The 24,915-nt window shown below is 43.4% G+C and overlaps 1 long non-coding RNA gene across 1 annotated transcript in view; it reads right to left on the reverse strand.

The window, feature by feature from the left end:
* Positions 1-24,915, reverse strand: part of LOC121694942 — a 25,690-nt gene extending 775 nt beyond the window's left edge. Inside the window, exons 1-2 of the long non-coding RNA XR_006025954.1 lie at positions 24,666-24,915; positions 11,960-11,964 (exon numbers count right to left, since the gene is read on the reverse strand). This is a non-coding gene — a long non-coding RNA (uncharacterized LOC121694942). The remainder of the gene's footprint in view (positions 1-11,959; positions 11,965-24,665) is intronic.

Genomic DNA, 24,915 nt, shown 5'->3' on the forward strand with positions numbered 1-24,915 from the left:
CACACGCACACACGCTACCACACACACACACGCACACACGCTACCACACACACACACAGACACACGAACACACTACCACACACACGCTACCACACACACACACACACTACCACACACACGCTACCACACACACACACTACCACACACACGCTACCACACACACGCACAGACACACACAATGACACACACACACACACACACACAAACAAATCTCGTTTGAGCCGGAACGTTAACGCTGACACTTGGATGCTCATTAGACTCCCCTTCACGACTTATTGCACGGTGACGCACAGGAAAAAATCCACATAATATCTTGCTCTGCGCGCATGGAGAGAGGCTGCTAACCGGCGACGGCTGATAAATTGCATAATAACAAGATTAGCTATATATCAGTGTAAGCTGGGGAGGGGAGGCAGGGGAATCGGGGAAGATTCTCTGTTCCCGCGGAAATGAGGGAGGTATAAATAGAAGACTTGAATATGTGTACAGATTTCCATGCACATTCAAATGTGTGTGTGTGTGTGTGTGTGTGTGTGTGTAAATTAGTCTATTTGAAATAAATGACTAGAGTATGTTTTTTTTTGCCCCGCCCCCCTCCCAAAGTCTGCCATATGACTGACTACTGACTTAACCCTTGAAGATAAGTATCGCTTGAATTGTAACTATTCTAATAAAGACTATGTGAGGCATAGCCACCCAGTATTTCTGTGCACTTTAAATGGGGACTGGCCTCTCCATATACGACTAGAGACTGGCCTATCCCTCCCAGTGTTTCTGCTTACTATTAACCAGGGACTGGCCTCACTGGTGTGTGTGTGTGTGTGTGTGTGTGTGTGTGTGTGTGTGTGTGTGTGTGTGTGTGTGTGTGTGTGCGTGCGTGCGTGCGTGTTTGTACTTCCATGTGTGTACTTGCATCTCTGATCTTCTCCTGCCATGCCTAACCCCCTGATTGCCTCTTCTGCTCCAGCCGACTCCATTATGGCTCAATCCCCAGCAAATGTCACCCACCTCCAGGGAACTATTCTGGGCTCACACTGATGCTTCACGGCGGTCCAGGACAATGGACCCGAAAAACAAGGTCCGGCACTGAACCTGGTAATCAGGGTCTGGCTGGAGAGAAGCTGGTTGTCAAGTAATTACAGACATAGTTCATTTGGAGGAAACAGCAGAGTGATGGAAACCCACAGGACATGAGGTCATGCTGGTGGGAACTGCAGGGAAAGTGTGTATGTGTGCGGGTGTATGTGTGTGCATGTGTGTGTGCGTGTGTGTGTGTGTGCATGTGTGTGCGTTTGTGTGTGTGCGTGTGCGATTGTGTGTGTGTGTGAGTGTGTGTTCGCGTGTGTGTTTGTGTTGTGTGTTTGTGTGTGCGTTTGTGTGTGTGCGTGTGTGTGTGTGCGCGTGTGTGTGCATGTGTGTGCGTTTGTGTGTGTGCGTGTGCGTTTGTGTGTGTGCGTGTGTGCGCGCGTGTGTGTGTGTTTGTGTGTGTGTATGTGTGTGTGAGGTGTGGGTGCTTTGTTTGTTGTGCATTCATAGACCACCTGCCAAGCCGTCCTATGGATCCGTACATTCCCTATTAGCTTCCTGTCAATGCCTGCTGTTGCCAGTTTAAGTTTTAAATGAACTCCGTTGAAAGCTTTAGTGCTCAAGGCCATATTGTGTGTGTGTGTGTGTGTGTGTGTGTGTGGGGAGGGTGTGTTGTATGTGTGCGTAAATGTGTTTATGTATGCGTGTATGTGTGTGTGTGTAAATTATTCTATTTGTGTGTGCATTTTCATCAACTTCTCCTCCCTTAGATGAAGCGAAGCACTTGACATGTTACATGCTGAGCTAGCAGCTGGCTTGGCCACATCTGAACCCACGTTTATTACCGACTTCTGCAAAAATCTTTTAAGTGTGACGATCTGATGAATTCCATCTGAAATCTGTCATCGCTTGTTTAAGATTTCCATAACCTAACACTTTTGTGTTCTGAAGTACTGTGACAGCTCATATGTCGACCCGAAAAATAATTAGCTTAGGCTTCAGTGCGCTGTCTGGCTCTGTTGGTGTGTATGTGTGTGTTGGTGTTGCACCACTCTTTCATCAGTCAAGGGCTCTAATGAAGTACTGATAATGTCTCCTGCTATTGGCCACTGACTCAGTGATACATACAATCACACACACACACACACACACACACACACACACACATACTGGATCAAACACACACATACACACACACACACACACAGACATACACATACTGGACCAAACACACACACACACACACATACACATACTGGACCAAACACACACACACGCACACGCACACACACACACACACGCACACACACCATTCCCAGTCAGTTGCTATGTATAGTGGCACCTCACAGTATACACAAATACTCAGCGCACTCTCAGTGGCCATAGCGAGTGTCTCATGATCCTGAACATATTATTGTTTCTCTCCAAATATCATTCATCATTCATATATACGATCAAGATATATGCAGTCAGTAAGGGTGTCTAATTACTAATTACTCTAATAAGTGCTTTGACCTTTCAAAAGGTGTCTGTATGCATCTTGAGATTCATATTCTAATGGTCCGATTGTATAGCCTAAGGCCTCGTCCACACGGAAACAACGGGTATATTTTTTCTTACCGTTTTCAAAAAAGTTTCATGTCCACACGACACCGGTAAAAAACCCCTCACATCTACACGGAGAGGTGAAAACAAGCCAAAACACTGTAATGCATATGCCAGGTCACTCAAAGGCTTCACGCAAATTCACAAAGAAGAGACAATAACTTTCCAAAGCACTCGCGTGAGACAAGCTTTACTACGGAAAATTTCAGTTTTCCATTGAACTGTAAAACTTAAGTTTATAAGTTTATTTTCAGGGTTTGTGATTGCTATATGGAAATGCTTTTACGTTTTGCGTTATGTCCGGTATAGAGCAAGTTTGGTCTTATCCAGAATCTTCTCCGGGCCGTTCTCCTAGCAGGACATAGATTTAAAAGTGTCTGGTCGTCGTAGTGATAAAGGATTTCCAGGTTTTGCTCCAGCAATGCTAACAAATTCAGCAGCACCTGCAGCACAAACACGGCTCGGTGATCCACCGTTGTTGCTGTTCTGGAGAGTGTCAGGTTGAGTGCGACGGCTGGGTTTAAGGGTCAGAGGTTACGGGTGGGGCTATGTTGTCATCGAAAACACCATCTTTCTGTCCACACGGCAAGGGCACACCAGCATTTAAACAAGAAAAAAAAAAACTCTCTGGAACCCGGTTTTTGGAAAACACGTCTAAAACACGGCTAAAACAGCGTGGTCATGTGGACGCCAAAGCCATAAAAAAAACCTCTCTCGGAGCCTAACTTGGAAGTATTTACACCTATATTACATTACATTACATTACATTACATTTGGCTGACGCTTTTTTAACCAAAGCGACTAACAACATGGTAAACAGTAAGTTTTAGAACAATTCTCACAATTTTAGGACAGTTTAAAAAAAAACAAAAAAAAAACACATTAGAGTACAGTAAGAATAAGTGCGTCGGTGAGTGCTGTATTTTAACAGTTACTTGTCAGTTTAACGGCTGGTGAGTGCTAGGATCAGTAAGACTTGTTGTAAGTGTTGTTATGAGAGTAGATGTTCTCTAAAGAGCTGGGTCTTCAGGAGTTTTTTGAAAGTGGAAAAGGATGTCCCTGCCCTTGTAGGAACTGGCAGTGTGTTCCACCAACGAGGAACAACAGATGAGAAAAGTTTGGATTGGCTTGAGCGTACCGGTGGTAGAGCTAGACATCGTTCGTCAGAGGAGCGCAGCAGTCTGGAGGTAGTGTAAGTCTGTATGAGGGCATTCAAGTAGGTGGGAGCAGAACCGGAGACTACTTTGTAGGCAAGCGTTAGAGCCTTGAATTTGATGCGGGCCGCCATAGGTAGCCAGTGTAGCTGGATGAGCAGTGGGGTAACATGTGCCCTTTTGGGTTGGTTGTAGACCAGGCGCGCCGCCGCGTTCTGGATCATCTGAAGTGGTTTCACTGCGCAGGCTGGGAGACCTGTCAGGAGGGCATTGCAGTAGTCGAGTCGTGAGATGACTATTGCCTGAACCAGAAGTTGGGTAGCATCTTGAGTCAAGTAAGTCCTGATTTTCCGTATGTTGTAGAGTGCGAAACGGCATGACCGGGCGACTGAGGCAACATGATCTGAGAAGTTTAGTTGGTTGTCGAGAACAACTCCTAGATTTCTTGCAGTCCTGGTCGGTGAAACAGACAGGGAGTCAAATTTGATGTTGATGTCGTGGTGTATGGTAGGTTTAGCTGGGATGACCAGCAGTTCAGTCTTTGAGAGGTTCAGCTGGAGGTGGTGTGCCTTCATCCATGTAGCTATGTCTGAAAGGCAATCTGAGATCCGTGCTGAAACCAGGGGGTCGTCAGGTGGAAAGGACAGATAGAGCTGTGTGTCGTCTGCATAGCAGTGGTATGAGAAGCCGTGCGAACGGATAATCTGTCCCAAGGAGGTGGTGTAGATGGCAAAGAGGAGGGGGCCCAGCACTGACCCCTGTGGTGAGATGGTGAGGTGCAGATAGCTGACCAAGCCATGATACGTTAAACGAGCGTCTTGTGAGGTAGGATTCAAACCAGGAGAGAGCAGCTCCGGAGATTCCCATGTCAGCGAGTATAGAGAGAAGGATACGGTGATTAACCGTGTCAAAGGCAGCCGATAAGTCAAGCAGAATGAGTACTGATGATCGAGCGGTCGCCCTGGCTTCTTTTAAGGCTTCTGTTACAGACAGCAGAGCCGTTTCGGTAGAGTGGCCGCTTTTGAACCCAGACTGATTTGGATCCAGAAGGTTGTTCTGTGAAAGGAAGTCAGAGACCTGTTTGGAGACTGCTTGTTCAATGCCTTTGGATAGGAAAGGCAGTAGTGAGACAGGGCGGTAGTTCTCGACTTGAGCAGGGTTGAGAGAAGCTTTCTTAAGTAACGGTGTTACCCGGGCCATTTTGAACGCTGTTGGAAATGTGCCGGAGGTTAGCGAGGCATTGATCACATGTGTGATAGCTGGAGCGATGGTCGGGCTGATGGACTGAAGTAGGCTCGTAGGTATAGGGTCCAGTGAGCATGTGGTAGGACGGCTGCATGTCAGGAGTCTGGACACTTCACTCTCGGAGAGAGGCGTGAATGCTGAAAAAGATGTTCCAGCAGTCCCTAGAGGTTGTAGGAGTGCGGTATCTGAGTCAGATGCGTTGAGTGGGCATGTAGAGAATTGACTGCTGATTGCCGCCACTTTGTTTGTAAAAAATGAGGCGAGGGTATCTGCAGTAAGGCTGGATGGAGGAGGAGGCAGCTGAGGGTTGAGTAGCGATTTGAAGGTTGAGAAAAGTTTTTCGAGTGTCTTGTAGCGCTGTTGATTTTGTCATTGTAGAAAGCAGTCTTAGCAGCAGTGATGCTGGCTGAGAAGGAGGTCAGGAGTGTCTGGTAGTTTTTGAGGTCGTCAGCTAGTTTGGATTTGTGCCATTTCCTCTCCGTGGCTCTGAGTTTGGTGCGCTGTGATCGGAGGGTATCATTTAGCCATGGATGAGAATGTTTGGATCGAGCTGGCCTTGTGGTAAGAGGGCACAGCTCGTCTAGACACGAGGTCAGTGTGGAGCAGAGCGAGTCAGTGGCTTCATTAACCTCCAGAGAGGAGAAGGTGTTGAGTGGAGGTAGACCGGAGGCAACCACAGAGGAGAAGTGCGTTGGAGACAGGTTCCGGATGTTGCGGCGGAACGTGACCATCGGCTGAGGAGCCGGAGGCTGTTCTGTCAGGCTGATGTTGAACTGGATGAAGAAGTGGTCAGAAAGATGGAGAGGCGTCACCATGAGGGTGTCTGTGCTGCAGTTCCGAGTGAAAATCAAGTCAAGCTCTTTGCCAGCTTTGTGAGTCGGTGGGCTTTGAACCAGTTTGAGGTCAAAGGAGTGGACCAGGGCCAAAAAGTCCGCTGAGCCTGGGGCATCTAAGTGGATGTTCATATCACCGAGAACAAGAAGCGGACAGTCATGCTCAGGGATGGAGGATAGCAGAGTGTCAAGTTTGTCAATAAAGTCGCCTAGTTGGCCTGGAGGGCGGTAGATGACCAGCACGTAGAGTTTTGCTGGGGCGATCACTGTGATGGCATGGAATTCGAATGAGACATATTTGTTTGAAGGCAGTAGCGGGGTGAATTTCCATTTGTTGGAGATCAGCAGGCCCGTCCCGCCTCCTCGTCCAGATAGGCGAGGGGTGTGGGATAGTGTAAGGTTAGTGGAGAGTGCAGCCGGGGTGGCAGTGTTCTCTGGTTTGATCCAAGTCTCAGTGAGAGCAAGGAGTTCCAATGAAAGGTGGTTGCATAGCCAGCTATGAAGTCGGTTTTGTTGACTGCGGATTTACAGTTCCACAAGCCCATGGAGAAGGAGGTTTCTGTAGGTAAGGACCGTTTAAGTTGCTGGAGGTTAAGGCGATTTCTGCCCCTTTTGGCATGATGCCGTTTTCTGCAATGGCCGGTGATAACAGATATGGTGGAACGGCACATTTTGCCTTTGTCGGTGCCTGTGCTTGGTGAACTTGCACAGGTAAACTTGCTTGTCTTGACCGCGTCCGTCTTAACCGAGGCTGGCTGAAACGAGGGCTGCCGCTTATGCTGACGCTTCAGCAGCAGCCACTATTTTTATGCTGCTAGGAATTGCATGCAGCTGCCCTCCTATCTCGCTATTGATGCATCAGCGTAGACCGCCCTCTGACGTTCGCACGGCTTAGATTGTTCAAAAGGGTGTTAATTACTGTCAACTGAAAGTCCGCTCGCTCACACCGACCGAAACTCACAGTTTCAAGTAGCCTCCTCCCTCAGCTGTTCCCAAACGCCCAGAGTCCAATTCTAACAATTGGAGAGGTTTTGGCCAGTAGTAGCCTATGTGTTCTTGCTTTCTCTCTCCCAACTCACTGCAGTTGTTGTCTGATTACCTGAGAGGTGCTCCGATATTATAAGGAGCTAGTCACGTCTGATCCCGCCCTCTGGCATTCGCACAGCTTAGATTGTTCAATATATCAGGATTATGTTATAAATAGTCAAATTACATATGACAAAAATCTTACGATTGTGCTTTAATATGACTACACATATTTTTTACACATACTTTTTTACAGCTTTGTGTGTAAGTGTTATTGCATCGCCTTGAGGTCTAGAAATTAAGGATGACATGAATGCCATAAACACACACACACACACAGACACACAGCAGTTTGTTTGCTCCTAACAGCCATAATCTCCCAGAGTCAACATCTGAATTCATAACAAGTGTTTATGTTCATTAATATTGCCTGTTGACTTGTGTGGATGTGTTTTAGGTAAATATGCCATGATATGGCTTCATATTTATCAGTCATCTTCCATTTCCACATGCAAATGAAAAGACACGCTTGTTTCTTTACAATTATAAAAGTCATCTAATTTATTATGCTGCTCAGTAGAAACATCTGGAGGCAGGTTTGTGTGTGTGTGTATGTGTGTGTGTGTGTGTGTGTTTGTGTATTGTGTGTGCATGTATGTGTGTGTTGCATGTGTGTGTGCTTGTGTGTTTCTGTACCATTTTACCCTCTCTCTCATGAAAGACATTAGCCCGCAGCCCAAGGTCCCCACAGCTTAGCATAGCTAAGTGCTGCACTCTGTTAACGTGTTTATGTGTGTGTGTGTGTGTGTGTGTGTTTGGGAGGGCGCTACTGTAATATACCAATATATTTGGTGGTTATGAAATGTCTGTGTTTATGCTACAAGAGTATTCAGTGTGGTCCATTGCAAAGCTTGTAGACTTACAGTTTGTGTTGAATGAGCTTGCCCGTTTGTGCTATGTTATTGCATGTTGGAATTTCCATGTGTCTTCTTGTTTATTAAAAAACAAAGATGCCACAAGCACTGATACATAAACATGACCATAAACACAACCACCTTTCCAGAAAGTTATGGAAGCTGTTTTTTTTTTTAAACTTAATTCATGTATCGTCATAACACCCCCAATTATCACCAAATTCTAAATTCTAAAACAACAATGTTTTTTAACACTTCAAAATAACATTTGCTAAATGAACCTTACACTTTTCAGTAGCCATAGGTGAGTAGATTTGAACAAAATCTGGTTTGGTTCTTAAGGGGAGCATTTACTGCCTGAAATATCCGATTTTGTTTACCACGCTCGGAGTTATAGTGCTGGCCTGATGGGTCGCCTATTTACGCCGTTTCAACGGCACATTGAACAGTTAGACCGAGAATTCTCGTCATGAAATTACAATTCCACTGGAGCTCCAAGCGGATGTGTACACGCAGCCTTACAACACTGTTTACAGCTCTTCGAGTCACAGTAAAATGTCATTTTTGGTACATAGCTTATTTAGATACACCTATGGTGTGGGTGCTTGCGTTTCTTTAGGAATTTGCCGTCTTAGTTTGTATAGAAATGGAAGACCCGATATGTGTCTTCCCATTGTGGCTGTATGCATGTGTGTGTGTGTGTGTGTCTGTGTGTGTCTGTGCGTGTGCATGAGTTTGTGTGTGTGTGTGTGTGTGTGTGTCTGTCTATCTGTGTGTGGAGGGTGTGCTGAAGCAGATGTTTCCTCAAGGGTGTTAGGCACATTTTGAGTAGGATCCACACTGTGCCCGCTGTAATTGGCGCAAGTGTTTAAAGCTGTTCCCCATCGAGGTCCCTCTAGACCACAGCCTCACAGTATCCCTACCTCTCACCCATCCCCAGGGAAGAACACACACACTCTCTCTCTCTCTTTCTCACACACACACAAACATATATTTTGTTGGACACATTCACACACTCACACATACAAACACACACAAATAGACACACACCTACACTCACAGTGATTCTCTCTTTTGAGCACTTCTATCGTATGTAGCCTATGGGTATACTGTGTGTGTGTGTATGTGTGTGTGTGTGTGTGTGTGTGTGTGTGTGTGTGTGTGTGTGTGTGTGTGTGCACTGTGTACACACATGCACACAAATGTTCTCACACATACATAAATGCATTCTGTATGCGCAAACATGCCCACACATGTATGCATAACTGGACACACACCCACTCATGCAACACAGGAATAAACTAGGATAGTTGTTTTGATGTACTGTAGGTGCTGTTTGTTGACGTGGTGTGATGGGATTTGTTTCTGGCACAAACCTGAGGGGATGTTGTGTCCTGACATACAGCTGTACAACACACATTCACCATGTTCAGAGTGTGTGGTATGGCTCTCACACACTTCACTCGAGGGTTAGTATGTTAAAGTGACTGATTTCTTAACAGGATTTGTGTGTGTGCGTGTGTGTGTTGAGAAAGAGGGAGAGAGAGAGAGAGAAGGAGAAAGAGCTAACACCCCAAGCCCTTTACAATCAAAAAGCCATTTTGGTTCATGGAAAGTGCATTTCTTTTGCGCCTTGTGAAAGTCTCATTATTTCAGCCCGTCCGCAGGCAGAAATTCTCCAGTTTTGCTTGGCAGCAGACACGTACAGAGAAACTGCAGTGAAGAAAACTTTATCAATCACTATTGGTGAAAATGGGCTCAATTTTCTGTGGTCCTAACAGCTCAGTGCTAAAACAAATAGCACACACACACACACACTCTCTCACACACACAATCTCTCTCTCTCTCTCTCTCTCTCACACACACACAAACAAACACACACACACACACACACTCTCTCTCTCTCTCTCTCTCCCTCACAAACACACACACACAATCACACACCAAAAAACTTGTTTTCCCTTTCGGTTTGGCAAACTCAACCAGTCCTAGTTAAATACTTTTAAAGTTGACAACCTTGTCAATTGATAAGAAAGAAAAAGGTGAAAGAGGTGAAAAGTTTCCTCTTTACTACAGTAAAAGATATAAAATAATATACCAGAGGTCTAACTCGCCCTTGCAGATGTGTACCACACAAAAAACAGTGTGTGTGTGTGTTTGTGTGTGTGTGTGTCTATGCAAACTTGCCTGTAAATCAGCCCATGAGCACCCGTGTTTCCCAACTCAGCAGCAGACTGTTCTGCTGTGTCTCTGCCATTGAATCCTCCCGATGAGTCACTTCAAAAACCCTCAATGAACCGCGAGACCGGCAGGATGATCCAAATCAATAAACAAACAAAAATGAAACAGAAATAAATAAACAGCGAAATATAGCAGGGCCCAAGAGTCTTCTATTAATATTGGTGATCAGTGTTACGCCTGCTGACAGAGGCTAGGTGAACGGGGACATCACACAGAGGTTCAGCAGGAGGAGAGATGGATGGATGGATGGATGGAATGAGAAAAAAGAAGAAAAGTGATGAAATACAAATTCTTTGGAGGAAGAGAAAATCATGATGGCTGAACAGAACAAAGGGATGTGTTGAAGAGACCCCCCCCCCCCCCCCACACACCCACCCACAATCCACCAACATACACACACACACGCACACACAAACACACACACCCACAATCCACCAACATACACACACACACACGCACACACAAACACGCACACACATAGATACACACACACACAAACACACACAAAAAATCCGGTTAATATATATTTGTGCTGTTATGCGTACGTGTCAACATACCTGAAACATGGGCTATGTTTATGTGTCTGTACATGTATGAGTGTAAATTGTTTTATGTATGTTTCATTTTTTTGTTTTGTTTTCATGTCAATGCATGCCTGGATTTGAGGCTACAGAGACCAACACCCTGATGGGCTTGAATAGAAAGACAGCAAGACAGACAGGGGCAGACTTACTATTAGGCAAAGGTAGGCAATCGCCTGGGGCCCCCAATAAATCACTCCCCCCTCAAAAAAATACAAAAATGAATAGGCTATATACTTGTAAACATGGTTAAGCTTGCATTGTCACTGCATGTTTTAATCATACTTCTAAACCAGGGGTTCTCAAAGTTTTGATTGGTGAGGGCCAATTCAGGAACCCAACATTAAAGGGGTGGGGGGAGAAAAAAAAAGAAAAACCTGGAAAAAAATGCCATTTGTAATCATTTATTAATTATTCATTAATCATTGTAATCATTAATGACTAGGTTGCATCTCTACAGTTTATATTTATTGCATTAAACAGATTTTAATTCATAACTGAGGCTAAACCTGGCTAAAATGCAATGCACACACAATCCCTGCGGTTCTCTACCCTCAACAGACAAATTTGGGATATAACCGTTCTGGTTGCAGTCCATTTCAAGTACAAACTCTCAGTGTGCCTTGCTTCTTATCAGCATAGGCCTTATTCAGGGCCAATTCCAGCTACCAAAGCACCACAGGAAAACCTGACGGCCACGAAAAACCACTAAACGGAGATTCATTCTTTTCAAATCACACAGTACAGTTGTACAGTTTTAACAGTTTCACAGATGTTGTCAGATGTTATCGCGGGCCGCCAGAAATGTTTCCGCGGGCCGCCATTGGCCCCCTGCCGCACTTTGAGAACCTATGTTCTAAACCAACAAAAAAACACCAGAATGCCTAATTCAGTCCGTCTCAGAACCCTCCCTCCCTTTTTCGTACTACAATGGATTATTCCATTGACTGGGAAAGACGAAAGACGCAGCCAGGAATGTAGAGGTTGAACTGAGAGACAGACGTGCGAAAAATGAAGCGAAAGTTATCCTAGCGGTTGCAATAACAGAAAAATGCGAGAGGAAACCAAAAAATACATTGCCACACTGCCTAAAGTGAATCACCATTTACTTTACGGAGACACCACCAGTGGAGGTTGACAACAACGATAACGTCGATGATGGCGAACATGAGGAGCTATCGTTACAGCCTGCTGCTTTCACATCCGATGCAGGCAACCTACAGTAGATGATCTCTCTTTCTTTCACTCTCTCTCTCTCACACACACACAGATGTCTTGTAGAATGACTGTAAACACATAATCTCCCCTCTCCAAGCCTTTCCTCTCTCTCTCACACACGCTGTATATGCTATGGGTCATTTCATGTCAATCAGATTTGTTGCTGCACCACCTCAGATTTTGTTCAAACCTCGTCTAATGGGTAACATGGGTAAAACGTGCAAAAAGAGTGACGTTAATGGTAGGCTGGTAGGCTAAACTTGTTTTTGTACACATTTGTTATCAAGCATTATTTACATAGGCTAGGCCTACTGTATTATATCAAAATCATTGTTTTGCCTCAGGCCAAAAATGAGTAATGAACATTACCAAAAATGCAATCACACCTTGTTTTATCCTTGTTTTATCCTCATATCTTCATGTGCAATTTTTGCAAAGACCTCAAATATTGGCTCAACATCAATAAAGTATTGTATTAGCAAACAAAATAATGATTGGTGCCATGTGGATACAAACAATGAGTTTACAAGACCCTTAAAGGAACACGCCACCCAATGTCAGTAGTATAATATATGTTCTTACCTTAACTTTCACGAGTTGAGTCATACCTCTCCCGTGTCGGTACGTGCACTCAAACGCTCTGGTGCGCGGCGCGAATGTGTTAGCATGTTGCTATGCTAGCGGGCTTTGACGTAGCCAGCCGTAGAAGTAATCAAAAACATCCACGTTTTCCCGACTTAAATACAGTTGCACGAGTAGTTGATAGAAATGTCTACGGCCACACAACATGAAACGTGGCGATTTTCCAAGCGAATAAACAGGAGAACTACAATGTGTGGCGCAATAGCACTTGGGAGTACTTCGACCTAGCGTGGTAATATTGTTAACACCTAATTGTAGATCCTACCAGAGTTTAGAATCCATGCTTGATCGACCCCTCAGCCTCCCACTCCCCTCTAAGCGAGAGAGAGCCACACACACTAGAGATGCTATGGGCTATTATTTCAACCATAACTGCATAGCAAAACTTATCATCCATCAGCACCAAAGTTTTTTGACCAATTTTCAAAACCGCACCCGCCCATCATCCGCTGGTTGTTTTAATGTAGGCTATATGGGTGATGCAGCGCTGCTGACGTGAAGCTAGAAAGCCCTTGCCTGTTCTAGAAAGACTGATCCAATGCAGCAAATATATTAAATTGGCTATGTTGTAGCCTATCCCCAGAATATCAGCAGCAAACTCAGTCTCTGTCTCGCAAAACAGTCTCTAAATAAAACGCACATCGGCCTGTTGCCTATTCTGCCAGCTTGTGACAATATATCGTCCAAAATGCATGATTGCATTGCATTCTCCACATTTTTAGCTACATTTTCATGTACCACATCAGCATCGTTGTTTAGTGAATCTTTTGTAAATTGCTTTACAATTACCGTCGGGCCTATAGGCCTATTGCCTGGCTTGCCTCAGCTTCGGTCACGTCCTTTTACAATTTTATCATTGTAATAAAAAACGCAATTTGCCACATAATTTCAACACGCTCCTGGCCTACTAATTAATGCCTATTGTACTTTATTTTTTGCAAAAATAAAGAAATCCTTGATAAAATAACAAGTCATTCACATTATAGGCTAGGCCTACTTTACGCACTGTCATGTCAGGGTGACACTATGACAAGCCTGTTCTGAAGACTCCCATTCATTTTGACTGCACGAGAAGAGAGCGCGTCTTTTTCAGACAGACAGTGCAATTAATTTTATACCAGCATATATTAATAGAATTAATAGATATTAAAGAAACTCCGACTCCATTCATTCTGAAAGTCCACCGCACAACAGTGCAACGTGCATGTTCACATTTTTGGTAACAACCGCCAAACTTGCATGCTTCCCACACATGTTTTCCGACTATTTTTTTCTTATCTTTTTTTTCCGCTGTGGATGTTATTGAGTTTGTAGAAGTTTTAGCTCTTACGTTCTGAACATCTCGCACTGCCATCGCCCGATGTCATTTCTGAGTCATATCACTCTGTCTCTCTTTCAAATGCCTATTCCCTGAATGTAGGCTACAATTACTGTGTTTTATAGGCCTATATAGGCTAATATCGAAACAAAATAACCCAGGCAGTCTCTTCTAGGATATAACACAGGTTGAACTCAACGTCAAGTTGGTTCTATTTAGGGAGGTGAATGTGTGTAAACATCTGTGACTCAGAAATGACATCGGAAGACAAGGAGTGCATAGCAAGAGGCAAGCCGAAGGCTGCTGACAAGGGCCCGACGCTATTGTACAGCAATTTACAAAAGATTCACTGAACAACAATGCTGATGTGGTACATGAAAATTTAGCTAAAAATGTGGAGAATGCAATGCAATCAAGCATTTTGGACGATATATTGTCATGGCAGAATAGGCAACAGGCCGATGTGCGTTTTATTTGGAGGCTGAGGGGTCGATCAAGCATGGATTCTAAACTCTGGTAGGATCTACAATTAGGTGTTAACAATATTACCACGCTAGGTCGAAGTACTCCCAAGTGCTATTGCGCCACACATTGTAGTTCTCCTGTTTATTCGCTTGGAAAATCGCCACGTTTCATGTTGTGTGGCCGTAGACATTTCTATCAACTACTCGTGCAACTGTATTTAAGTCGGGAAAACGTGGATGTTTTTGATTACTTCTACGGCTGGCTACGTCAAAGCCCGCTAGCATAGCAACATGCTAACACATTCGCGCCGCGCACCAGAGCGTTTGAGTGCACGTACCGACACGGGAGAGGTATGACTCAACTCGTGAAAGTTAAGGTAAGAACATATATTACTACTGACATTGGGTGGCATGTTCCTTTAATATCACCAGTTTTGCACTTTTTTCCATATCTAGGGCCTTATATAACTAATGGGCATGCAGTAGGCCTACAAACTTTAAGGGTCCAGTCATACTGAGAACATGTCTGTCTTCCTTCATACAAAGTTTGGGCAGGCTAGGAATAATACTTTTCAAGATATTAATGCACAAATATGGCCTCCAAGATCAGGCATTTCTGAGAGTGTAAAAATTATACAAAATCGGGTGAAAACATTTATGAAAACATTGGAATTTAACCTTAACATTATTTTGCAGGTTTTAGTTTTGGGACCTACATATTAGGTAAACAATCTAAGATGGTGCTGGATATTGCCTGATTTAAAATGGAAGGATACTACTTATATACTGTTATACTACTACTACTGTTATCATTCATATTGTATGACTGTTGGCATACTGTAGCATATGCCACTAATTACTTGGTGGTTATAAATATCCAGTGTGATTTTAAAAAAATAAACATATTTGGCATTTTGGTTTACACTAAACTGAAACTTCATTCACTTCTCCGTCTTCAATTGGTGCAAGGTTATATATTGTATTTTTGTATTCAAAGAACGGATATGGAGGGCCCCCCAAATTGCTAAATCCGCCTCTGAAGACAGAGCAAGGAGGAGATGGAGAAGGGAGGGGGAAATAATGGGAAATATAAGGTTTGAAAAAACAAAAGTGTGCATGCATGTTTGTACAACTGCTTTTGTGTGTGTGTTTATTTGAGGAAATGCATAGTCTGTGTGTATATCTGTGCATGTTTGTCTGCAAATGTAGAGGTGTTTATTTGTGTGTGTGTGTGTGTGTGTGTGTTAGAGTGCAGATCGGGCCGCAAATTTCTGTCCGAACCCGGCCCGCGTCCGACAGAGTTGCGTCCGAACCCGACAGGCATTTTCATTTTTATGTCTGAACCCGACCTGAGCCCGACACAGATGATGCCTCAGTTATTCCCATGCTAGTGATTAAACGTTCACGTTTGTGGATAGCCTGTCTTTTTAGCCCATTAAACGGAACACACAACAAATTGTCTACAGAATTAGATGAGCGTGCACGCACGCAGGTCACACACAGCGCACATTAACACAAGAGGCCCAAGCATGCATAGCCTAAATAGAATTATTGTCTTACCATTGACGAAAAGTCTTAAAATTGAACTGCAACAGTCGTTGAAACTACAGTGCCTCTGTCACTGATCCATATGCAGCATCGACGTTAATTGGGGCAACTCGAGAAAATCCTCATCCAGTTGACGAGGAGACCTTATAGCCTACCGGTAGCCTATGTCTTTACCACAGTATGCAACGCAAATAATCTTAAAATCTCCTGATAGGCTAACAACTTTTTTTAACGTCACCCAAGACTGTGCTTATGTGCGATGTGCATAACCTTTGTTTATGTAGTCGTGAGACGTGACAACGCGTGTGCATTTCAGGCGGCATGCCTGAAATGCGTTGTCACGATAAACAAATCTTGCACACAGGAAGAAAGCTATTAGGTCTTTTTTACATTTTACTTTATTCTCAAAAAACAAACGTTTGCATCATGTAAAGCAGACCTGTTGGTTACCCAACATAATAAGGAATTTAAATGTAAAGCTTCCAATGCATATCGCCCCCATGTGTCCGAACCCGACTACAATTTCTAAATATTTGTCCGAACCCGACCCGACCCGTCGGGTCCCGTCAGGCTCAGGTTGGGTAGCCACACTCTAGTGTGTGTGTGTGTGTTTGGCGGTGTGTGTGTTGGGTGGTACGTGCATGCGTGTGTGTGTGTTGGGTGGTCCGTGCGTGTGTCTGTGTGTGTGTGTTGGGTGGTGCGTCCGTGTGTCTGTGTGTGTTTGTTGGGTGGTGCGTGCGTGCGTGTGTGTGTGTGTGATGGGTGGTGCGCGCATGTGTCTGTGCGTGTGTGTTGGGTGGCGTGTTTGAGTGTGTGTGTGTGTCCTTGGTGGTCCTACTGTATGCTCGTGCTTCGCTGCCCCTCCGGGCTGGACGGCTGTAAGCACTTTAGCTGGACTACATCAGCGTGAGATGCTACTGATGGGGAACAGCTGCCCCGGGCCTCCCTGCAGAGCCCACAGCCAATTACCCCTCGTCGTGCAGGGGGGGCAACATGTCACTCCATTACCCCGCCTATTCATGTGTGCGTTTTACAAGTGCACCTCGGCATCGACCTGTGCGTGTTACGGAGCGCCGGCTGAACTCCACACTGGTTTAGCAGAGCACAGGGGGGCCAATCTGACCAGATACCTGACCGGAAGGCAGCACCATGGGATAGCATGTTCACACACACACACACACACACAGAAACATGTACACATAATCACTCACAGGCTGTAAGTGTATCATGGGATAACACATGCAGACAAGTGTATGTACACATACACACACATGCATATGCACACACACACACACACAAACGCAGACACAAATATACACACACACGCACACACACACACACACACTCGCACTGAGGTATTATAAGGGATTTGTACCCGCGGGTTTTACAATAAAAAGGAATAATTGCTAAAGAAAGATTAAGATGAATATATGAGGGGTAAATTAGCAGCACTTAAGAGAATATGTGATTAGCATACAGAAGGGCTGTAAGAGACCTAGAGAATATCCTGACACTCTCAGACCAAGTGAAGGGTACTCAAATCAAAATCAGAGGAGCAGAGGAAAGAAGAGAGAGAGAGAAAGAAATAGAGAGAAAGCGAGAGAGAGGTGAAACATTGAGAAAAGAGGAGAAGAGTAGGAAGAGAGATGGGGTGGGAAAAGGGGAGGAAGAGTGGCAAAGGGAAGAAGGGATATGGAGAAGGGCACGGAAGAGAAGATAAAGCAAGAGGGATATGGAGAAGAACACAGAAGAGAAGAGAAAGCAAGAGGGATATGGAGAAGAACACAGAAGAGAAGAGAAAGCAAGAGGGATATGGAGGACACAGAAGAGAGTGAGATAGACTAAAATTAGAGAGAATGGAGAGATGGGAAAAGAGGAAGAAAGAAATATGGGAATTGGAGGGAAAGATGGGAAAGAGGGATTCTGAAAAGGAAGGAAATGAAGAGAAATGAAGAAGACTGGAAAAGAAGAGAAGAAGGAAATGGAGTGATGGAAGGAAAATAATAGATAGAGAAGAGAGGGAGAGACAGAGAGGAAGAGAGATGGAGATAAAAGAGGATGAGGAGAAGAATAGAGAAGAGAGGAAGAGATACAGATGGGAATTGGAGTGGGGGAGAGAGATTAGAAGAGGGAGGAAATATAAGAGGCACAATCAAAAGAATGGACAGAGCAAGAGAGCCCCGAGGGGGGAGAGAAAGAGACATGCACTCCAAAAACACAGCCCTTTCAAGAAGGAGAAACGCTGAACTCGCCTGAAACACCCAGCTGCTTAACATAAAGAAGTTGTTACCTAACCCTCTCTCTATAGGCCCTCACATACACCCCCACCACACACACACACACACACACACACACTGACACACACACACACGGACACACGCACACACACACACACAGTGAATTATACCGTGAGCTTCGGGGGGTACAGCTATTTAGTCGGGTCATAATGTGAAGTTCTGTGACTATCCTCTGGCAACAATGTTTTGATGATTGATTTGACCTCTATGGACCCTTTAGAAAAGATTTAACCCCCATGTCCCTCCCAAAAATCCCGGCATTTTTTGCTAGAGAGCCAAATTCAAAATGACGCCCGACGCCATCTCTAAAAAATAACTTTTGATCTGGGTGACCTAGAATTATGTATGACACTTTTTCATACAAGTCAACCATGAGGATTCCAAATCTGACATCATTTTGATATTACAACTTTGTTTTGACCGCAGAATTCAAGATGGCTGCCATCTAGTACAGTGGTTCTCAACCTTTTTAGGCTGTGACCCCCCCAAAACAATCATATTTGTACTTGGGACCCCCCAATTTGTGTGACTCCGTTCCACATATACAGATATTATACAGAGAAAATATTATAATATTATACAGAGAAAATAGCTGATCTACAAGCCCACAATGCCTCGCAGGCGTAGTGGGCTTGTAGATGGGCTATTTTCACAATGTTTGCCTTTTCTTATATTATTTGACAATTTGGCTAATGTTTTAGCATTGTTTGATGATTACTTTGGATGCAGTGATGGTCTTTTACTTTGAGAGTCCTTACATTATCACCCCCTTTTTAACTTAACTTTTGTTAAAAAGCAAAACATTTAAAATAATAATAACAAAAGGCCAGTGAATAATGCACTCAAACTACATTTGTTCATTTTATGTTGTGCACATCATACCCAGTTTTCTTGATTCATGTCAGCAGGACTTAACTGTTTCCCTTGCATGCCTTGACATGCCCACAAGATTAGCACATGATGCTTGTTTAGTGCTGCTGCTTGTTGTCTCAGTCATTCTTTTGAGCCCACAGTGAGAGGAGCTAGATATTTGATCTGTAAAGACAAATGTAAAGACAGTGTGCATGCTGCATGCACAACTGCTTGAATATGGAAGAAAACAATATACCAACAGGGACAGATAGACAGTCATGTGTTCTCCAGTGTGGTACTCTGTGTAATGAAGCCACAGATACCATTAGGTCAACCCAGAGATGGGAAAACATAAAACAAAAGTCACTGTTATGGAGTGGCCTTGACAAGTCTACATGTGACATGTCTATGCAATTGTTGATTGGGATAAAGGTCCAGTTGGAATATATGTCCATGAAGCATGTATGTTGACACTATGTATATGTATAAGTATATATACTCTTTTGATCCCGTGAGGGAAATTTGGTCTCTGCATTTAACCCAATCCGTGAATTAGTGAAACACACTCAGCACACAGTGAGGTGAAGCACACACTAATCCTGGTGCAGTGAGCTGCCTGCAACCACAGCGGCGCTCGGGGAGCAGTGAGGGGTTAGGTGCCTTGCTCAAGGGCACTTCAGCCGTGGCCCACTGGTAATATGCAGACACCTGACTGACCTGGCACAGAGAGTGAAGGTAGAGATTGTCTACTCTGTTGGCCCCGTATGCATGAACCTGTCAACCCAACAACTGATGGAAGACTACACCATTGTGCAGTCTGAAGCTGACACCATCCTCTTCACTGTTTATGATGGTCTATTTGTGTTCACGAGACAGGTGTTCTATGAAGACAAGAAGAGTAGCACCATGGCTGAAGCCCGTGCTTCCAAGTGGAAGACCATGAAGAGAAAGTCTTTTATCCGTCTCCCTCCAGATGCAGACAGCTTACGCCAACACTGCCTCCGTGCCAACTACTTGGCGTATCTAGTGCGCCACCCCACACTGAAGGACCACCCGTCGCCACTCGGACATGGTTGGGAGTTGATGGGTGGTCGCTGTCGTCCTGTCTGCCACCCACCTACCTGCACCAGGGCCGGTTGAAGATGACGAGGAAGTTGAGAGAGAGGAGGATGAGGAGGAGGATGATGTTGTCACTAAAGCGATAGTCACTAAAGACATACAAGAACAGAACGAAAAGATAGATGCCACCCTGACACGTAGAGAAGAAGGAGAGGCATGGAGCTCAGAGGCGAACAGTGTGCTACAGGAGATATTGCGAGAACAGAGCTGGATGAAGGATAAATTAGATGACTTGGAATCGAGGTCTAGACGGAATAATCTACGGATATATGGCATCCCAGAGGACACAGAGAAAGGCCCGGTTCTGCCGTTTGTGGGAGAGTGGCTCCGCACTGAATTGTCAATTGACAAAGACCTCCAGATCCAACGAGCCCACAGAGCGCTTGCTGTGAAACCGAAAGCAGGTGGTCCTCCACGGTCAGTAGTTGTCAATTTTCTCCAATACACAGATAAAGAACTAGTCCTGACCAAAGCATGGGAGAAGAAAAACATTAAAATAGGAGACAGCCGCATCTATTTTGATCACGACTACAGTACGGGGGTGTTGCAAAAACGCAAAGCATACGCAGCTGTGAAGGCGGCTCTGAAAAACCAAGGTATTCGCTTCCAGACACCGTTTACAAAAATGCGCGTTCATTGGGCCAACGGGACAAAGACATACAATACCGCAGAAGAGGCTGTCAATAAATTGCGAAGGAGAAGGATGGAAGTGGAAAGCCCAGCGTGTCAGGGAGGTTCTTCCTTAATCGAAAGGCTCCAGTCTTCTAAAATAGCAGCTTGGAATTGTGTTGGAAGAGATGGAATTTTGGCGACAGGCAGACGGGCCAGACAGAAGTTGCAGGAGTTCCAACGCGGCTCCAACGAGATGTGTCAAGACCCGACTGAGTGAGGGCTGTTTTGGTTGGTAGGAGTTCAGAAAATCGCCGAGATCAGAGTAGAATCACTTATAATGACTGACCATTAGGTAAATGATAAAGGAAGTTGAGAAAATGATGTTGAGATAATGTTGAGGGTTAATTTTTCAACTTTTCAGACTGTTGGCTAAAGGGGTAGTCTATGCCACAACCATAACTAGTATGAGTAGAACAGTCCTATATGGTTGGACTCTCACTAGTAGCTGGGGGCCCTTTCTCTATGAAAGGCCATCTCCCCCAAAACGAAAGGGATGTCAATGCATAATGAGAGATGTTGACATTTCTAGGTGGAAGTCAACTTTAATCTTTTCAAACGAGTGTGTCATTTTTTGTTTCTTTAATATTTCTTTGTTCCATATTAATGTTTGTTCAAATGTTGGCCTGAGGGGAAGTGAAATGTATATTAGGGAAAACACTGTAAAGGATTATGTCATGTGAAGAAATTAAGGTTATGTCTTTAAATGTTAATGGCTTGGGAAACCCAGTTAAGAGAGCTAAAATTATTAACAAAGTGAAAAAGGAGAAAGCTCAGATTTGCTTTTTGCAAGAAACCCACCTGTCACAAACAGAACATGAGAAATTGAAAAGGTTAGGATTCAGGAAAACATATTATAGTTCACACACAAATGCACGCCAAAGAGGGGTAGCAATTCTAATCTCAACTAACTTTGAGTGCCAAAAAGAAATAAAAGACAAAGAGGGTCAGTATATTATAGTCAAAGGGACAATTGATCAGCACATTTTCACACTGGTAAATGTTTATGCACCACCAGAGAGTAAACAAAATTATATTAAATTCCTTTTTGATACTATTGCAGAACAAATGGAAGGCATTTGCATAATGTGGGGGAGATTTTAATATTGTGCTGGATCATAATCTTGATACAACTAGTAAGAAAAGAAGTAAGATATGTATGTCAAAATTGATAAACAATGCATGTGAGGAAATGGGCTTATTTGATGTATGGAGGGATTTCCATCCACTAGAAAGAGACTATAGCCATTATTCAGCAACACATTCAGTCTACTCCAGAATAGACTATTTCTTTATGCAAAAAGAAGACAGAGATAGAGTGAAAGAATGTCAAATAGGCGTGACTGATATATCAGATCACAGTGCTCTATATCTAACTATTTACTTAAAAGGCAGAAAAAGAAATACTTTGTGGAGATTGAATGTAGGTGTATTAAATAACAAACTTATAACAGAACAAATCAAATTAGAGATTCAAAACTATCTACAAGAAAACGACAATGGTGAAACGAAACCAATCATATTATGGGATGCCTTAAAGGCTGTCATGCGTGGCAAATTAATAGCCATTACTAGTGGCCTTAAAAAAAACTAAATTGACACAATATCAGTCTCTTCTAGCAGAATTAAAGACAACAGAACACAAACACAAAGAAAAGCCAGACGACAAAACACAGCAACAAATGAAAGAGACACGACATAAAATAAACCAACTGCTGCAACAAGAAGTAGAGATCAAAGCCAGATACCTCAAACAAACATATTATGAACTAGGCCCAAAGGCTGCCAAACTTTTGGCAAGGAAATTACTGCAAGCAGCAAGCGGAAAGAGCTGTCCATAAAATACAAGATCCAAAATCGAACCAATTTACATATGACCCAAAGGAAATTGAAAATGTATTCAGAAATTACTATGAGGAACTCTATACACAAACCTCTGTCATAGATAGAGGAGAGACTACATCTTTTCTTGACTTGCTGGACCTGCCCTCAATAGGCAACATACAAAATGAACATATGACATCACCAATAACTGCAGAGGAGATCCAGAAAGCTATAGACCCTTTCATCAATAAAAACAAAAACAATGCTTGAACGTTCTATTTGGGCCCCAATCTACTTCCTCTGCATTAAGATAACATATGGAATGTTAAAAAGGAAGTCTTTTGGGGCCAACTATGATGCTGATAATGGAACTCTCTTGAAAGGGTCCATAGGGAAATTAAAAACATCTAAGGCACCAGGTAGTGATGGATTTCCACCTGAGTGGTATAAAAAACTCAACCAAGAGTTGAGTCCACTTCTTCTCACTACCTTCAACTGGATTTTGGGAAGAAAACTGTATCCCTCCATCATGGAAGGAAGCGATCATCACAGTGCTCCCCAAACCACAAACAAATAAGGAATTATGTCACAATTATAGGCCTATATCAATTTTAAATGTTGACTATAAGATTTATACTTCAATTATAGCTAGTAGATTACAGACGATTATACCGGATATTATAGATGAGGACCAAACAGGTTTTGTTAGAGGACATCAAACCCAAGATAATATTAGAAGAACGCTGCTTATTATAAATAGAATTCAAAAAAGCAAGTCACCAACAGCATTGATTAGTCTTAAATGATCCAGTGAAATCTTTTGATAGATTAACGCAGACCCTGGCAAAATACAGTCAATACTCTGGATATAAACTAAACATATCAAAGACTCAGACAATCATGTTCCATGCGGTACCGACGCAGGGGTGACAGAGTACAAACTAAAATGGGAAGCAAAATCTCTTAAATATTTGGGAGTAAACATAACCAAAAATCTTTCTGAACTATATAGCAGTAATTATGAAGAAGTGGATAATATGGTAAGAACAGATATTGAAAGATGGTCTACCTATCCCATCGATTTTACAGACAGGATAAATGCAGTTAAGATGAATATACAACCTAGGCTCTTGTATTTATTCCAGTTGCTCCCAGTAGAGGTGCCTTCAGCACAGTTCACAAAATGGGACAAATTAATATCAAGATTTATATGGGAGGGTAAAAGACCTAGAGTGCGATTTACTACTCTCCAACTACCTAAAGATAAAGGAGGCATGGCACTCCTAAGTTTGAGGGAATACTTCTATGCAGCACAAATTCGTCCGCTTCTGTGTTGGTGTAGTAATGACGCTGTAACCCGCTGGAAAGATATAGAAATGAATACCTGTTCCTACCCGATCCAAACATACATTGGCGAAAGGGAAACTCCTTTAAAGATCAAGGATCAGGTTGACCCAGTAACATCTTTTACGCTAGACACATGGCAGTCTGTAGTTAAACAGCTGAGGTTAGGGAGGGAGCCCAATCTTCTGAGATGGATTGCATTTGACGGAGAATTCAAACCAGGGAAAATCGACACTACATACAGAAATTGGGTAGCTGCAGGCATAACTGCTATATGTACAATTATCAAGGAAGGAGAAATTAGGAGTTTCCAAGAAATAAAAGATACTTTTAGTTTAAGAAACACAGATTTATTCAGATATTTACAGATGAGGGACTACTATGAAAACAAAGTTAAAAAGAAGGAGGGAGAGGTGCATCCCCTCATCAAAGTATTTGCGATGTCTTACTATAGAGAAATCCCTAGAGCAATTTCAATTCTTTATTCTTGTTTAATGGAATCCAAACAATATTCAACACTATATATAAAGACCAAATGGGAGAAAGAGCTAGGTGAGAAAATCCAAGTCGAGACCTGGTATGACGTGGAGATGTCAACAGACCACCACACAATCTCAAAGGTGGAGAGAGTTTGCTTGGAAGAACCAGATTCGCTACTTTATCACCCCTTTAATTAAAAGTAAACAACTATCAATGCAACAAACATGCTGGAGACAATGTGGCGATATGGCACCAAACCATACACACATTTTTTGGAGCTGTAAGAATATAGAGCCTTTTTGGAGAGAGGTACACGTCGCTTTAAGTGAGATCTTGGGTTATGCAATTCCATTTACATGTAAGGTCCTATACCTAGGAGATTTGGAAGAATATGTTTCCAAAGACGACCAATATCTAGTAAAGATTTTGCTTACAGCGAGTAAGAAGGCTATCACTAAGAACTGGCTGAAAGCAAACATACCAAATCGTAAACAGTGGTGTACTATCATTGAGGA

The sequence above is a fragment of the Alosa sapidissima genome, chromosome 20 (genome assembly GCF_018492685.1).
Source record: "Alosa sapidissima isolate fAloSap1 chromosome 20, fAloSap1.pri, whole genome shotgun sequence".
Classification (NCBI taxonomy): domain Eukaryota; kingdom Metazoa; phylum Chordata; class Actinopteri; order Clupeiformes; family Clupeidae; genus Alosa; species Alosa sapidissima.